Source organism: Echinops telfairi, unplaced genomic scaffold (assembly GCF_000313985.2).
Source record: "Echinops telfairi isolate 266 unplaced genomic scaffold, ASM31398v2 ScPeMD7_7424;HRSCAF=8462, whole genome shotgun sequence".
Lineage (NCBI taxonomy): Eukaryota > Metazoa > Chordata > Mammalia > Afrosoricida > Tenrecidae > Echinops > Echinops telfairi.
In genome coordinates, this window is record NW_022111324.1 from 16893598 (window position 1) to 16898136 (window position 4539).

The 4539-nt window shown below is 43.2% G+C and overlaps 1 pseudogene; it reads right to left on the reverse strand.

Moving 5' to 3' along the window:
* Positions 1 to 1548: 1548 nt before the first annotated feature.
* On the reverse strand, positions 1549 to 1961 carry LOC115872387 (annotated as a pseudogene).
* Positions 1962 to 4539: the final 2578 nt, after the last annotated feature.

Consider the following 4539-nt stretch of genomic DNA (forward strand, 5'->3'; position numbering starts at 1 on the left):
TTTCAGCTATATGGGTGTAACCTGGGCTTATAACCATTTCCTGCTTGGGCTTCCTCATTTGCAAAGTGGGAATAATGATAGCATTCTCTTCATAGGGTAGTATGAGGTTTAAATGGACCAAAGTACTTAAAATATGTCTGTGAAGACAGTATGCCTGGAAACAAATGTTACTCTTATTTTTACACATACCATGCCTTTTTAATTTTAATAATAAGCCTCCTTGTACTGTCAGTGGAAAGAAATCATTTAATTAATCAGTCTGGAAGTTCCTGGTTTTGTTCTTTTGGGCAGTCTTTCATGTCTTCTGCTTTTAATGGTGAGCTCCAAGGTGAGTATTATGGAGTATTTGTGATAGTTATGTGTCAACTTGACTGGGCCAGGATTCTCAGTAGTTTGGCAGTAAGGCCTCTGGCATAAAGTGCATGGGTCACAACTTGATGATGTCTCTTGGGAGGTGTGGTATGATTTCATGTCTGTTGTAGGTGCTGTGGATGACCCACTTTCTTCTTTCTGCTGGCTTGGGTCCGCCATCCAGTATCTTGGGACTTAGCCTGGCAGCCGATCCATTTGGCCTGCTGATGCTGGGAGCTACCAGCAACCCGTCATGTCCCTTATTGACCTTGGATCCATCCACTTGACTCAGCCATCAGACTACCTCTTGTTTCATCCTCCAGTTTTCTGGTTTATCAGCTGTCGGCTGCATGACTTTAGAAGGGCCTTCAATTTAGCATCTATCCCATGGATTTGAGTTGGACTGAGCTTGCCTACTTTGTCACTTTGTGGGCTGCTTTATGAGTGCCACTGGTTTTGTTTCTCTAGGAAATTCAGAATAACGTATTTGGCGTTAAGATGTGGGATTCTAGAAAAATAAATCATAAAGATGGAGGGTGGAAGCATGTCTGACCTCTGCTTTATGGCAATTTGTCTTTGGTTTGTGTGGAGTCCAATTCTCCTCCTCCCTGGTGTAGCAAGAGAAGGTCAAATACGTCCTCTGCACTGTTTACTCAGCTGGTATCTGGGGTGGAACCTTTGCAATGGAACCAGCCACATGGAAGCATGTGTTTTTGTAAGAGACTGAAGAAAGGTACAAAGGAAGTATACGTTTGACTACTAGGTAGTTTAAACTGCAGCTGAGAGGAGAAAAACTTTTGTTGGAGTGGCTGGAGGCAAAAGCCAGGCTGTTTAAGCAAGACAGCTGAGATGAGGCCATCTCAGCCAGAGGCCCAGACCCGTATGCATATTGATGGTACAGACTGGGGTGGAGAATACTGTAATAAAAAATTGTGTTTAGGAGTGTGTTTAGCTGACTGTATTATAGATTTTGGTTTCTTCGACTTAAAAAAGAAACCCATCACCATTGAGTTGATTCAACTCACAGGTGCCCTATAAGTGTGGGAAGAACTGCCCCTTTAGGTTTTGGAGACTCTGGCTACTTTTTTTAAATTAGTTTATTTGTAACATAGTAGGGACGACACTGGATATTTTTCTCAAGTGGGAAATGAGGCAAAAGGTAACATTTCTCTATGATTCCTAATGAGAACCTCGGAATCACCTGTGTTTTGGAGGATTCAATTTCTTACGACATCTGTGATATTGCCCATGAGGATACCAACGGTGCTCCGTAGTAAAGAACATTCTGCTAAGTTGTTCTATCGTAGGTCCTTGTTGTTTCGGGGGCTCATCTTTCACTTCGAATCTAGTTTTCAGCACATGATCATGTGTTTCTTCACTGTTATGTATAGGAGCAGGTTTTGTATGTTCGTATGGAATGTCCACAGAAGGGTGGTAGCATACTATTGTCCTGCCATCTGATGTCAAAGCAAGCTCTACCTTGCAACGACAGTCATCTGGGAGAGGCGGTGTTGATTTATGACACTGTATAAAACTCCATTTCGAACTGATAAGAAATGATTCAGGACAGTTCTGTTTGATAGTGCCCATGTTACTGCTGCTACTGCCATGGTGGACCAAGATACGTGTATCAGACAGTATGGCAAAAGATGTTATGCAGAGAAACTGTTTGAAACATCTGCTTCCAGGCACATCTATTTTCATCCCTGGAGGGATCCCCGGAGCACCCGGCATGGGATGCACGTCTACGCACTGGCCCTTCAGCAGGACGGACGATGGAGCCTGGGGATGCAGGCGGCTTCTTGCTGGCACGACCGGCTGACAGACAGACCTCAACAATGCTGATGAAACTGCTGGGCACGCACAGCTTGCCGGAGCTACTGGACCGGCAGGCAGACGAGAGAGCAGCAGTTACCTTGACTGGTCCTCACGGCGGCCAAACCGCATGCTGTCTCTGTGACTACTTACTGAAGAGTGGAAAGCCTCTCCTTCCTCCCATGAAGTAGCCGGTGGTTTTGAATTGCTGACTTTGTGGTTAACAGAAAAACTTGTAACCCGCTACACAAGAAGTTTCCTTTCTCCTACTTAGTGTTATAAAACAGACATACATGTGTGGTTGGAATGAATATTAGGAATTATGATTAGAGAGAGTTTTCAAGCCAGCTTTTTTTTTTAAGTCAATGTACAGAGTTAAAAATGAGCCTCATCCAGTATCAGTACATTGCTTGAGTATCAGCACATTTGCATTTGAAAAGATATGCAGATCTACCCAGGACTTCTGAGACTTTAGAAGAGTTAACTTTAAAGGAAAGACTGCAGGAGAGTTGGAGGTGGGGGAGTGGTGAGGACTGTTTGTCTGTTTGAATTTTGAGCAGGCAATTTTCCCCAAGTCTGGAAAAATCTGTGCACATTAGAGAACACCCCCTTCCAGGAATGAAAGTTAAAAGGAGCCAATTTGCATAAAAGCTGGTATGGAAATGCGTGGATGAAGTAATGGGCTGAGTTTGGATATGTCCCAGTGGCACCTGTTGACCTAGTTTACAGAGCTTGGAGATGAGAGAGCAGAGGAGGACTGACTGCCAGGAGTTTAAAGAATTGCTTTACACTGGGAAATGACCTAGTCCCCAGGTACTGGGGCTGAAAAGACTATGTGAAGGGACCAAATGCTCTGAAGTGCAAGGAGGTGAGTGTGTGGACGCTCAGGCTCCTACTGGTGCCCATTTTGACCTAGTGGAAGGTTAGGGCTGAATTGATCAGTACCAGCACAGAAGTAAAAAAGATCTCTGATGCTGTGAGCTGGTTAAAATTACGACATGTTGATGGTTTTCCCTGGACTTCACATTCCTTGTGGATGCCGATGCACAAAGTTCCAACTGTAATGAAGGTTCTTCAGATCAAAAAATATCTTTGTCTCCTCAGAGTACTCAGTTGATAGGGATGGGAAATTTAGAAATTGGATATCTAAAATGGGAGGAGATAAAATAATGAAACAGCTGGATTTCAAGCTCCCATAGGTCTCTGTGGTAGTTACATAATCTCCTGTCAATTTTGAAGGGGTAGGGTCCAGCTTATCAATCAAGTCACAACTTGATGGCCTCATTTGGAGGTGTAACGGAGATAAATAGCTCACTGGAGGCCAGATACACTCACTCCCTGTGAGACATTCCTGTTGACAAGCCACATGGAGCTACGATGATAGAGCCAAAGCCCTGGAGTGGAGGATCCACGTGGAGACCCATGCCAACACTGAGACTCTGCCACTGCCACTGGATTCACAAGACTTTCCTCCCACTGGCCTGTGACCTTACTGCATTTGGCATCATTGTATGACTCCATGAGTCTAAAGAGGAATTTGTGGAATAGTATAAGCATATGGGGTAACTGCCACAGGTTTAGGCTGGATTCAGAAGAGTACGTGGAATACATGATAGATATCATTGCTGGCATCAAATGAATCTTGGATGAAAGCAAAGAATACCAGAAAGCTGTTTATTTGTGTTTCATTAACTATAAGAAGGCATTAGACTGTGTATATCATAAAATACTATGGTCACCTTGAGAAGAATGGGAGTTCTAGAACACCTAATTGTGTTCATGTGGAATCCATACATGGATCAATAGGCAGTTGTGGGAAGAGAACAAGGAAATGCTGCATGGCTTATCATCAGAAAAGGTGTGCATTAATGTTATAATCTCTTACCACACTTATTCAGTCTGTATGCTAAGAAAATAATCAGAGAAGCTGGATTATATGAAGAAAAATGTTGTAACAGGATTGGAGTAAGGCTTTGATATACAGATGATGCAACCTTACTTGCTGAAAGTAAGGAGGACTTGAAGCAGTTGCTGATGAGGATCAAGGATTGAAGCCTTAAATATGAATTACAACTCATCGTAAAGAAGAGCAAAGTCCTCACAACTGGACCAATAGTTAACCTAATGATGGATTGACACAATGGCTGTAGTAATGGGCTCAAGAATAGGAACAATTGTGAGGATGAAAGTATTAATTCACAATCCACATTTGAGCAGATTAGCCAAACTATTCAAGTTGATATGCCAGGTGGGGCTACATCAGTAGCATGCCTTACAAGATATTGCTGAGAGCACCCAGGAAACACCCTCACCACCCATTATTTCCGCTAGACCTGTCACTAAAATTAAGTCTCAGAAAGCTCCTAAAGGTGA